Raw genomic sequence first — 14,128 nt, forward strand, 5'->3', positions numbered from 1 at the left:
ACATTCTAAAGTATTAGAATTTAATTGAGGCTGATAGAAGGGTATGGGTGGTCTTTCTCCTCGACCCCTTCCTCTGGGGTTACCACGGGGAAACCCTCGGCCCTTTCTTCTGCCTGGGTGGTAATTTTGAGTTATAGCTGTTGCCAACAAACTATTTTCTCTCTCCTTTTCCTTTCGCTCCTTCTTTTTCTCCAGTTTCTCTTTCTCTTCCTCTCGTTTCTGCTTTTCCTCATCTCTTCCATCATAAACAAAAGTGGCTATGCTAAGTATTTTAGTTAAAGTTTCTCCCTGCCATCCTGGCATATGCTTTTAAAACTATTTATTTATATCAGGTGCCGATTGTTCCAGAAGCACGCTAATAGCTAAAGGTCTTTTAGTCTTGTCCAATAATCACTGGGATGTCGTCTTGGTTTCGGCTGGGATGGAGTTAACTTTCTTCTTAGTAGCTAGTACAGTGCTGTGTTTTGGCTATGATGTGAGAACAATGCTGATAGCAGACTGATATTTTTTAGTTGTTGCTGGGTAATGTTTATACTACGTCAAGGATTTTTCGGTTTCTTGGGCCTTGCCAGCCAGAGGGCTGGAGGGACACAAGAAATTGGGAGGGGACACAGCCAGGTCAGCTGACCTGAACCAGCCAAAGAGGTATTCCATACCATGGGACGTCATGCTTGGTATATAAACTTGGGGGGTTAGCTGGGGCGCGGGGGATCGTTGCTCGGGGACTGTCTGGGCATCGGTCAGCAGGTGGTGAGCAGTTGTACTGTGCATCACTTGTTTCCCTTTCTCCCTTTTCCTTTCAATTTTTATCCTTTCCCCCACCTTTCCATTATAACTGTTGTTGTTATTATTATTGTGGGAGAGGAGGACAGAGAATGTCTGACCATTACTGATGGGAGATAAGAGAGAGGAGGATAGAGAAGGTCTGAAGAGACATATACGAGAGGAGGATGGAGAATGTCTGACCTGGCAGGAGATGAGAGAACAGCTGGGTATTGTGAAGGAAAGTAAGAAAGATAAACATGGTTATCTAGTAGCAAAAAAGTGTCTGCATGCTTGTAGTGATATGTAGCTATGTGACTGCAAGAATGGTTTCTGCCCTGAGCCTGGTGGTACATACAGCTGGAATTTGTATCCGGGCTCAGAGATATAAATATGAGCTTCTTTGCACAATAAAGTGTCTCTGGTTGCACCACAACCTGAGTCCGTGACTTCATACTCCACATTATTATTATTACTATTATTATTGTTGTTGTTGTTGCTGCTGTTATTGTTATTGTTGTTGTTATTTTTGTTTTTCTTACCTGTTTATTATGTTTAAATTATTAAATTGTTCTTATCTCAACCCTAGAGTTCTACGTTTCTTTCTGATTCTCCTCCCCATCCCTCTGGGTGAGGAGGAGTGAGCAAGCGGCTGCGTGGTGTTTGGTTGCTGACTGGGGTTAAACCACGACAGATGTTCATCAGGCTTTTGCCTACATTCCAAAACCTTTGTCCAATTAGTAATTCTTTCTCCACACTGCCGTATTGCTTCTATTAACTGTCGTAGGACAGTTTGATAAGCCTGTATTCCTTCTGTAGTAATTAAATTCCAATTAGGATCTTGTTCAGGCCAAGGATTAAGTCCTTGCCCTCTTTGAGCAATTTCTCAATGCTCAAAACTATCAAATGCTCAATGCTCAAAAAACTATCTCTTTGAAAATTTCTTTCCCTCTCTTCCATTTGGAATTATTCTCTCAATAAAGTTTTCATATCATTCCAGATGGGAGTATAATCTGTAATAATTCCAGATAACATTTGTGCACATCTTTCAGCATCATCTCTCACTCTTGGCATCTTACTCTGCCAAGCAACTAAGTCTCCCTGTTTCCGGGGTTCATGTCTCATTACTGCAGTGACTGACGGAACCTCTGGAGGAGCTCTGGGTCCTGCTTTAGGATTAGGAATGTATTCCAGCCTCAAAGGATACATTCCTGCAGTGGGAAGGTCAGTTTCCTCTGCCTCTCGGGCCGAGGGAAGCGAGCTTACCCTTATTTTAGGTGATTTACATCTTTGCTGTGCCCAATTATGCCATATATACCAATAATCAATATCCTGGCTGCCAGAGTCTTCTAAAATCATTCTCAAAATTTTTTTGTTTATGAGGCTTACGAGTTCCCCTAGGAGGCCACACATCCATTGGTCCTCCTCCTCTAGTATGAGTCAGGAATGACCATTCCTCCTGTCACAAAACAATCAATTTTCATTTCTACAAAGCCTGTGCCAGAGATATCTTTTTCCAATTCTCTAAAACCTCAGCAAGGGGCGTCCCCCTTTCAACGCTGGGTGTATTTCTCATTCTTATCAAATTTCTTAACTTACTCACCAGTATGCAAATTTAAACACAAGAGCACTTTCAGGTCTGTGTCTGGAATTACCCATGTCCAAGTCTCATCAGGTGATCTCACCTAGTTGCCGTCAGTAGAGCATTGGTAACGGGTATGTCCAGAAGAGATTCCTGACTCCTTCCTCTTGCATCCTGGTGTCCCATCTGGGGTGCCACCACCTCAGTGAGTGGCCCAACTCTGAGTTGTGATTAAAGCAAACCTAGAGGTACCCACGTCTGTGTGAATTTTTCCTTTAACACTAGTCATTCAAATTTCTTTCATGAGTATTGAAAAGAGAAAGGCATCTCCAGAGGTTCATCCAAACCTTATCTTTAAGGCAGGTAGAATGAATCACCTTTTCAAGGCGCCTGCCTTTGTCCATTACTATACGTAGACCTGCAAAAATATCTTGAACTAAACCCCTAAATTTTAAGTGACTGAAAGTGAAGTAAATTCTGCTGCTAGTGTAACAATAGATTTCTTTCATTCTCCTTATTTTTTCAATAGGAACAAGTAAAGCTATCTAGAACAATTGTTCAAGTTACCAGAAACAATGCAGACCATTGTAAGAAAAGTCAAAATTATTTTTCATATTATGTTAAAAAAATCCCAAATAATGAACTGGAAAAAAAACCCATAAAACATAAAAGCAATTATAGCAGATTAGACCAGGGTTTCCATCAAAAGTAGTGTCATGCCTCCAGTTGTGGCTTAGTAGGAGATGTCTAAGTATAGAACAGGGAGTATGTAATATCTTTGGAAGACCAGGTTCTTGATTATGCTGCCAACAGCAATCTCAGAGAGTGTGTTGAAAAAGCCTTAAACATAGGAGCAACATGTCTTCTGTGAAATGGAGATTGGCTGCCTTTCCTCTGGGCATGTGTAGCAAAAGGAGCCTATTTTGAGATTGAAACTGTGCTGTGAGAGCATTCCAGTTTTCAAGATCCTCTTTACTAAGGCAGGAAAAGTTGGAGATCCCAGAATTATCCTTGAAGATACAGGTCTCATTTTTAAGAATGGAAAAAGTTTTATTATTAATGCTTAAAAGTACAATATGGCACATACATAGTAAAAGTCGCTGGTTTAAATGCACATCTGAAGTATGGATGGATGGACAGTGGGATCGAGTGCACCCTCAGTAAGTTTGCGGATGACAACAAGCTGAGTGGTGCGGTTGACACGCTGGATGATGTCCAGAGGGACCCTGACAGGCTTGAGGGACCTACAACGATCATCTAGTCCAACTGTCTGACCACTTCAGGGCTGACCAAGAGTTACAACATGTTAGTAAGGGCATTGTCCAAATGCCTCTTAAACACTGACAGGCATGGGGCACATCGACCGCCTCCCTAGGAAGCCTGTTCCAGTGTTTGACCACCCTCTCAGAAAAGAAATGCTTCCTAGTGTTAAGCCTGAACCTCTCCTGGTGCAGCTTTGAACCATTCTCATGTGTCCTGTCACTGGATCCCAAGGAGAAGAGATCAGCACCTCCCTCTCCGCTTCCCCTCCTCAGGAAGCTGTAGAAAGCAATGCGGTCACCCTTCAGCCTCCTTTTCTCCAAACTAGACAAAGCCAGAGTCCTTAGCTACTCCTCATAGGACATGCCTTCCAGCCCTTTGCCCAGCTTTGTTGCCCTCCTCTGGATGTATTCAAGGACCTTCGCATCCTTCTTAAATTGTGGGTCCCAGAACTATACACAATACTCAAGGTGAGGCCGCACCAACACTAAATACAGCAGGATATTTAAAAGATAAACTCAGCACCTCAGCAAAGCAAGCTCAGACAGCCAGAATATGAGGAAAATATAATTGGTCTCTATGACTTTCTTCACTTCTGCATTCAATTTCTTAATTATTAAGATCATCCTTTCTTTTTCTGTAATTTCTTATCTCATTTGCTACATACCTTCTGATTTCAGCCAAATGAATGGCTATGAGACATACCTCGCTTCTCCTCTTATCTGTCCATATTTCCTCTCCCCTCTGCAGATCAGCTCCATCTTAGTGCATGAGGTAGACTCCAGTGGATAAAAAGTGTATGTGGTCCTTTCATTAACAATTGTAGCACGATGCACATGTATGAGGAGAACAAAGGAAATTTGCATAGATACTCTATTAATCTTGACTCTTAAGTATTTATCTGAGTATAATCTTGGAAAACAAAATCATTTTTTTCCTTATCCTGGTTTGATTATTTTTTAATTAAATGTTTTGCAATATGAGTCTTCATGAACATTTAATTACATTGTCCAATGTAAATTATTCATCAGTGGAGGCAATTATATTAAAAATAATGTGTATTATTGGATCTAAATAAGAAGCTTTTGCAGACAGAGACTATAATATTGTTAAAATAGAAAGCTTAATATCAATTGTAGTTACCAGACTATAGCAGGTGAACCCCATACAAAAGTGCAGGTATGCTTTGCATTTGAAATGACAGGGCACTGTTACTATCTTAATGGCTACTCTTGAAAATGTTTTCACGAAATTACAAATTAACTTTTAAATAAGATGATATATTTCTGTATACAATATTAGAAGCATTATCTACTTCAAAACTCGTTGTAGCCCTCAAATCAAGATGAACCTCCCTGGATGGAATATGTTGCTTTTTGCAGGATGCTGGAAAAGAAACTACAGTAAGATTTTGCAGCATTACGACTCCATTGGGAGTGTTTAATTTCCTCGTTAGCTCTCAAATTGGTCAAAAAGCATTATTCTTGTTAAACAATGGCTATATCAATGTTGCTGTTCAATAATTTTGAGACCAGCCTTAAGGTGAGATTTTCTGTTTTTTCAAATATTTATCTGCATAGTTTTATATTTTTTTTTCAAATCCAGAGAAAGTCCAGGTCTTATGGCTGCGGAGGAAAACTCAGCAATTTGTGGGATTAAGTTCATTCAATGGTGTTTTTAGTTGCCAAGTGGCTAGGTCATGATAAACTGTAGTGAGCCAGGCAGCCTTCACCTATTCTTGTGGTGACGCTGTCTGACTGATGTCAGGAGTCCAGGATAATCCATAACACCTCCAAAATACTGACAGTAGTGAAAATTTATCAGGTTTGAGATTTTTCCCAGAATAAGTCAGCAAATGAGCAGTGTAGATAGACAGTAGAGGAACAAAAGTGATGACTTTACATCTTACAAATAGGGAAGAAAGAAATCCTGTTATGAAACCAAGTTGAGGATCACTGCTGGGGTCTTTGAGATCTCTATTTTCCTTTTACTTGTGCTTTTAAAAGTACTAGTAGTTTTGTTCCAAAATTATATTTTTAGTATGAGTAAAGCTCCTGTACGGAGCTCAGGATTTCCTTTAGTAGTTAATGCAGCTGTAATAGCCTAGCACAAATTCCCACAGTAATGCAGCCAAAAAGTTGGACCTGGCCTTTAGAGGCTACTTCAAAGTCACATAAAATATTCCAGGTAAATCTGGGGAAAGAGCTCAGTTTTTTGTTCAAGTTTTCACCAAGACTGTCTTTCTTATGAGGGAAAAGTAATTTTTGGCTGAAAATGTTGGGAATACAGACCACATTGACTCTCTCTGACCAAAATATGTGCATGGTAATGAAGCGGTTTCTTCCATGAATTGGAGAGAAAAAAAAAAGAAAAAAAAAAAAGAAAAGAAAAGGTTGGGACTACATGATCTTTAAAGGTCCCTTCCTACACAAACCATTTTATGATCCCCTCCTCTCATATTTCAACTCAGCTGTCCAACTGAAATCATGTTTTCTTCTCTTCAGTTTTATCCTGCATCTTCTCTGAAGCTAATTCCATAGCCCTCTGTTTTTGACATCATCTTTCTTATCCAGTATCTTAAAACTATTCTTAAATAGTTTTAAACCCCAGGCTTATGTTGAGGAGTCATTATGTAGCCTTCTGTATTAAATTCTTACCTCATGCTTCTCATACCATTTTCTGATATCCCCGTACAAGGAAAATGTTAAAACTGAGCTTTAAATGAGCATTATCTCATCATTTTTTTCTGTCATATGGTTAGCACTCTCACTTATTCATGGTATCTTAAAATCTTTTCAACCTTGATCCTTCATTTTGGCCAAAACAGCCTTGCTATAGCCAAGTATCATTGCTTCTACTCGGATAATATTTCTAAGAATTATTCCGTGCAGAGTCCCAAAATATGATCAAACCATCACTACCTGTTCCCTACTGGAGTTGGCTGGTATCACCACTTCCTAAGCAAAAACACTGCCACATCTTTCTGGCTCACTACTTCAACAGCATTAATCCATTTGTATGTCCTTATGTATGGCTGTGTCCCTCCCCTTGGATAAAATTTATATTTTCTACATAAATTTAATTCTTTTTCCTCTAAGACATTTTAATCTCCACTGTATCTATTCATTTGTCAAACAGTTTACTTTAGTCTGATAATAAAGACTGCTTCAGTCACCAATTTTTTTGCTTCTTTCTCAAGCATTTTGTGTTTTTCATGCAGACCCTCTGTGCAGGGAAAAAGACCCCATCAAAATTCATATCCCCTCAATGTTCTCTTTTAAATCACTCCTCAAAGCATGCTCTTCCTAGAATGGCCAGAGAAGGGCCATGTCTGACAATGGCTAGAGAATGACAATGTGAGTTTCTATTTCATATGAGCTTGGGTAAAATCCTAGGCCTGCTGATGTCACAGAAATTTTGCTACTTAAGTAGATCCAGAGTCACACTGTCTACATTTTATGGTTGCTACTCTTCTCCAAGCACAATTGTTCAAGTTGTCTGTTTACTGTCGCATCATATTTCTCACAAAAACCATGAGCTCCTTGGGAGAGTATATCTATGCCACACCTTCAATCTATTCCACACATGACTGAAACCTGAGAATATTCAAGCAATTAAGAAACAGTTTTGCAAAGGCTGAATTAATTTTATATTATTTTAAGTCTATGTTGAATCTGGTCACAGATAGGTTAACCAGTGTAAAATTAGAGTATGTGTATTAAATTGTGTTTGGCTGTTCACTTTGTATAAATAATGTCCTTGTACCAATGGAGATTTATAGTATGATGTTGTAGAAAATTATAGTCAATGTTTTTATAGAAACTTACACTAAAAATAAATGTAAACTGCAGCAGTTGTGATTATTTGAAACTACTTAATTTAAGCAGCATGTAAAACAGAATGTGCTCACTATTGGCTGCTTTAGAGAGTATCTATCTGGGTTGTATTTCAGTGTGTCAGCATGAAGCCTAGAAAAAATAGTGTCAGCCTTGGGTTACACGGTAACATCTTGCTACCTGTGGACTGAGAGCTGCAAATTAAGAAATGGGTGACTGCAGAAAATTCAGTGGAGTCAGAGAATTAACTTTTACAACTTTGATATCCATCTTTGCTTTGGCTACGTGGCAGAAAAATATGGGGCAAAGAATGGAAAGGAGAGAAGAAAGAACTTCTAGGGGGAGAACAGTATTCAGATGAAAGAGGTGTACTATGGTGACATACAACCACTAAGGAAAAGCTATGTCATACTGCTACAGCTCGTTTCTTTTATTTGTCTCTTTTGCAGGGCTGAATTTTTTTTTAACCTTCCCTTGGACATGTAACAAACCAAACAAACCACCTTTCAAAATTACATGTAAAATGCTGACAGTAGAATGAAAAGGCTGACACTATTTTTTCTAGGCTTCATGCTGACACACTGAAATACAACCCAGATAGATTACCATGCACATATTTTGGTCAGAGAGAGTCAATGTGGTCTGTATTCCCAACATTTTCAGCCAAAAATTACTTTTCCCTCATAAAATATATGCATGTGCCTGTTGCCTACTTGGCAACTAAAAACACCATTGAATGAACTTAATCCCACAAATTGCTGAGTTTTCCTCCGCAGCCATAAGACCTGGACTTTCTCTGGATTTGAAAAAAAAATATAAAACTATGCAGATAAATATTTGAAAAAACAGAAAATCTCACCTTAAGGCTGGTCTCAAAATTATTGAACAGCAACATTGATATAGCCATTGTTTAACAAGAATAATGCTTTTTGACCAATTTGAGAGCTAACGAGGAAATTAAACACTCCCAATGGAGTCGTAATGCTGCAAAATCTTACTGTAGTTTCTTTTCCAGCATCCTGCAAAAAGCAACATATTCCATCCAGGGAGGTTCATCTTGATTTGAGGGCTACAACGAGTTTTGAAGTAGATAATGCTTCTAATATTGTATACAGAAATATATCATCTTATTTAAAAGTTAATTTGTAATTTCGTGAAAACATTTTCAAGAGTAGCCATTAAGATAGTAACAGTGCCCTGTCATTTCAAATGCAAAGCATACCTGCACTTTTGTATGGGGTTCACCTGCTATAGTCTGGTAACTACAATTGATATTAAGCTTTCTATTTTAACAATATTATAGTCTCTGTCTGCAAAAGCTTCTTATTTAGATCCAATAATACACATTATTTTTAATATAATTGCCTCCACTGATGAATAATTTACATTGGACAATGTAATTAAATGTTCATGAAGACTCATATTGCAAAACATTTAATTAAAAAATAATCAAACCAGGATAAGGAAAAAAATGATTTTGTTTTCCAAGATTATACTCAGATAAATACTTAAGAGTCAAGATTAATAGAGTATCTATGCAAATTTCCTTTGTTCTCCTCATACATGTGCATCGTGCTACAATTGTTAATGAAAGGACCACATACACTTTTTATCCACTGGAGTCTACCTCATGCACTAAGATGGAGCTGATCTGCAGAGGGGAGAGGAAATATGGACAGATAAGAGGAGAAGCGAGGTATGTCTCATAGCCATTCATTTGGCTGAAATCAGAAGGTATGTAGCAAATGAGATAAGAAATTACAGAAAAAGAAAGGATGATCTTAATAATTAAGAAATTGAATGCAGAAGTGAAGAAAGTCATAGAGACCAATTATATTTTCCTCATATTCTGGCTGTCTGAGCTTGCTTTGCTGAGGTGCTGAGTTTATCTTTTAAATATCCTGCTGTATTTAGTGTTGGTGCGGCCTCACCTTGAGTATTGTGTATAGTTCTGGGACCCACAATTTAAGAAGGATGCGAAGGTCCTTGAATACATCCAGAGGAGGGGCAACAAAGCTGGGCAAAGGGCTGGAAGGCATGTCCTATGAGGAGTAGCTAAGGACTCTGGCTTTGTCTAGTTTGGAGAAAAGGAGGCTGAAGGGTGACCGCATTGCTCTCTACAGCTTCCTGAGGAGGGGAAGCGGAGAGGGAGGTGCTGATCTCTTCTCCTTGGGATCCAGTGACAGGACACATGAGAATGGTTCAAAGCTGCACCAGGAGAGGTTCAGGCTTAACACTAGGAAGCATTTCTTTACTGAGAGGGTGGTCAAACACTGGAACAGGCTTCCTAGGGAGGCGGTCGATGTGCCCCATGCCTGTCAGTGTTTAAGAGGCATTTGGACAATGCCCTTACTAACATGTTGTAACTCTTGGTCAGCCCTGAAGTGGTCAGACAGTTGGACTAGATGATCGTTGTAGGTCCCTCAAGCCTGTCAGGGTCCCTCTGGACATCATCCAGCGTGTCAACCGCACCACTCAGCTTGTTGTCATCCGCAAACTTACTGAGGGTGCACTCGATCCCACTGTCCATCCATCCATACTTCAGATGTGCATTTAAACCAGCGACTTTTACTATGTATGTGCCATATTGTACTTTTAAGCATTAATAATAAAACTTTTTCCATTCTTAAAAATGAGACCTGTATCTTCAAGGATAATTCTGGGATCTCCAACTTTTCCTGCCTTAGTAAAGAGGATCTTGAAAACTGGAATGCTCTCACAGCACAGTTTCAATCTCAAAATAGGCTCCTTTTGCTACACATGCCCAGAGGAAAGGCAGCCAATCTCCATTTCACAGAAGACATGTTGCTCCTATGTTTAAGGCTTTTTCAACACACTCTCTGAGATTGCTGTTGGCAGCATAATCAAGAACCTGGTCTTCCAAAGATATTACATACTCCCTGTTCTATACTTAGACATCTCCTACTAAGCCACAACTGGAGGCATGACACTACTTTTGATGGAAACCCTGGTCTAATCTGCTATAATTGCTTTTATGTTTTATGGTTTTTTTTCCAGTTCATTATTTGGGATTTTTTTAACATAATATGAAAAATAATTTTGACTTTTCTTACAATGGTCTGCATTGTTTCTGGTAACTTGAACAATTGTTCTAGATAGCTTTACTTGTTCCTATTGAAAAAATAAGGAGAATGAAAGAAATCTATTGTTACACTAGCAGCAGAATTTACTTCACTTTCAGTCACTTAAAATTTAGGGGTTTAGTTCAAGATATTTTTGCAGGTCTACGTATAGTAATGGACAAAGGCAGGCGCCTTGAAAAGGTGATTCATTCTACCTGCCTTAAAGATAAGGTTTGGATGAACCTCTGGAGATGCCTTTCTCTTTTCAATACTCATGAAAGAAATTTGAATGACTAGTGTTAAAGGAAAAATTCACACAGACGTGGGTACCTCTAGGTTTGCTTTAATCACAACTCAGAGTTGGGCCACTCACTGAGGTGGTGGCACCCCAGATGGGACACCAGGATGCAAGAGGAAGGAGTCAGGAATCTCTTCTGGACATACCCGTTACCAATGCTCTACTGACGGGCAACTAGGTGAGATCACCTGATGAGACTTGGACATGGGTAATTCCAGACACAGACCTGAAAGTGCTCTTGTGTTTAAATTTGCATACTGGTGAGTAAGTTAAGAAATTTGATAAGAATGAGAAATACACCCAGCGTTGAAAGGGGGACGCCCCTTGCTGAGGTTTTAGAGAATTGGAAAAAGATATCTCTGGCACAGGCTTTGTAGAAATGAAAATTGATTGTTTTGTGACAGGAGGAATGGTCATTCCTGACTCATACTAGAGGAGGAGGACCAATGGATGTGTGGCCTCCTAGGGGAACTCGTAAGCCTCATAACAAAAAATTTTGAGAATGATTTTAGAAGACTCTGGCAGCCAGGATATTGATTATTGGTATATATGGCATAATTGGGCACAGCAAAGATGTAAATCACCTAAAATAAGGGTAAGCTCGCTTCCCTCGGCCCGAGAGGCAGAGGAAACTGACCTCCCACTGCAGGAATGTATCCTTTGAGGCTGGAATACATTCCTAATCCTAAAGCAGGACCCAGAGCTCCTCCAGAGGTTCCGTCAGTCACTGCAGTAATGAGACATGAACCCCGGAAACAGGGAGACTTAGTTGCTTGGCAGAGTAAGATGCAAGAGTGAGAGATGATGCTGAAAGATGTGCACAAATGTTATCTGGAATTATTACAGATTATACTCCCATCTGGAATGATATGAAAACTTTATTGAGAGAATAATTCCAAATGGAAGAGAGGGAAAGAAATTTTCAAAGAGATAGTTTTTTGAGCATTGAGCATTTGATAGTTTTGAGCATTGAGAAATTGCTCAAAGAGGGCAAGGACTTAATCCTTGGCCTGAACAAGATCCTAATTGGAATTTAATTACTACAGAAGGAATACAGGCTTATCAAACTGTCCTACGACAGTTAATAGAAGCAATACGGCAGTGTGGAGAAAGAATTACTAATTGGACAAAGGTTTTGGAATGTAGGCAAAAGCCTGATGAACATCTGTCGTGGTTTAACCCCAGTCAGCAACCAAACACCACGCAGCCGCTTGCTCACTCCTCCTCACCCAGAGGGATGGGGAGGAGAATCAGAAAGAAACGTAGAACTCTAGGGTTGAGATAAGAACAATTTAATAATTTAAACATAATAAACAGGTAAGAAAAACAAAAATAACAACAACAATAACAATAACAGCAGCAACAACAACAACAATAATAATAGTAATAATAATAATGTGGAGTATGAAGTCACGGACTCAGGTTGTGGTGCAACCAGAGACACTTTATTGTGCAAAGAAGCTCATATTTATATCTCTGAGCCCGGATACAAATTCCAGCTGTATGTACCACCAGGCTCAGGGCAGAAACCATTCTTGCAGTCACATAGCTACATATCACTACAAGCATGCAGACACTTTTTTGCTACTAGATAACCATGTTTATCTTTCTTACTTTCCTTCACAATACCCAGCTGTTCTCTCATCTCCTGCCAGGTCAGACATTCTCCATCCTCCTCTCGTATATGTCTCTTCAGACCTTCTCTATCCTCCTCTCTCTTATCTCCCATCAGTAATGGTCAGACATTCTCTGTCCTCCTCTCCCACAATAATAATAACAACAACAGTTATAATGGAAAGGTGGGGGAAAGGATAAAAATTGAAAGGAAAAGGGAGAAAGGGAAACAAGTGATGCACAGTACAACTGCTCACCACCTGCTGACCGATGCCCAGACAGTCCCCGAGCAACGATCCCCCGCGCCCCAGCTAACCCCCCAAGTTTATATACCAAGCATGACGTCCCATGGTATGGAATACCTCTTTGGCTGGTTCAGGTCAGCTGACCTGGCTGTGTCCCCTCCCAATTTCTTGTGTCCCTCCAGCCCTCTGGCTGGCAAGGCCCAAGAAACCGAAAAATCCTTGACGTAGTATAAACATTACCCAGCAACAACTAAAAAATATCAGTCTGCTATCAGCATTGTTCTCACATCATAGCCAAAACACAGCACTGTACTAGCTACTAAGAAGAAAGTTAACTCCATCCCAGCCGAAACCAAGACGACATCCCAGTGATTATTGGACAAGACTAAAAGACCTTTAGCTATTAGCGTGCTTCTGGAACAATCGGCACCTGATATAAATAAATAGTTTTAAAAGCATATGCCAGGATGGCAGGGAGAAACTTTAACTAAAATACTTAGCATAGCCACTTTTGTTTATGATGGAAGAGATGAGGAAAAGCAGAAACGAGAGGAAGAGAAAGAGAAACTGGAGAAAAAGAAGGAGCGAAAGGAAAAGGAGAGAGAAAATAGTTTGTTGGCAACAGCTATAACTCAAAATTACCACCCAGGCAGAAGAAAGGGCCGAGGGTTTCCCCGTGGTAACCCCAGAGGAAGGGGTCGAGGAGAAAGACCACCCATACCCTTCTATCAGCCTCAATTAAATTCTAATACTTTAGAATGTTTTTATTGTGGAAATTTAGGTCATATGCAACGGGAATGCCTACTTTCGCCCGACAGTCTCGGAACAAGGATTGACACACCCCACATCCACCACGGCCTCATTCACAATAAGGCAGACGAATAATATTCTTGAGGAACTGTTGAGAGATGAATCTGGGAGGACTAGAGGTAAATGAGTACGGACAAATTACTGCAAAGGTAAATGGAGTTCTTGCTGATTTTTTAGTAGATACTGGAGCAATTCTTTGTTGAATTATGAGACGCCTCAATTATCAGAAGAAAAGGTTATCGTTAAAGGGGTAGTAGGCGAGGAGGTGAAATACTTTTCTACACCCCTTCCAATTGTTTTAGCTGGAAAAATTGCATGGGGAAGATTCGTAATTTCTCCTAATGCCCCTATATCATTATTAGAGAGAGACCTTGTGCAGGAATTTGGTACTCGGGTATCTCTAGCGCCTGACGGGGTTTGGTTAATCCTTATGAGTTCTGAAATTGTGCATGTTCTAAAAAATGAAGAACCTCATTTTGAAATACCATTGGGATTGGAGGCAGTTCCCCGAGAACTGTAGAGTACCTCGAGTGAGGATGTAAAATTGTTGCTATCAGCAGAGCTGGTAGTAATAAAAACAAAAGGAGGGGGACACACACCATCCCACCACCCCCCATTAAACAATATTCTATTGTTGC

This window comes from Falco cherrug, chromosome W (assembly GCF_023634085.1).
Source record: "Falco cherrug isolate bFalChe1 chromosome W, bFalChe1.pri, whole genome shotgun sequence".
In the NCBI taxonomy this organism is placed as follows: domain Eukaryota; kingdom Metazoa; phylum Chordata; class Aves; order Falconiformes; family Falconidae; genus Falco; species Falco cherrug.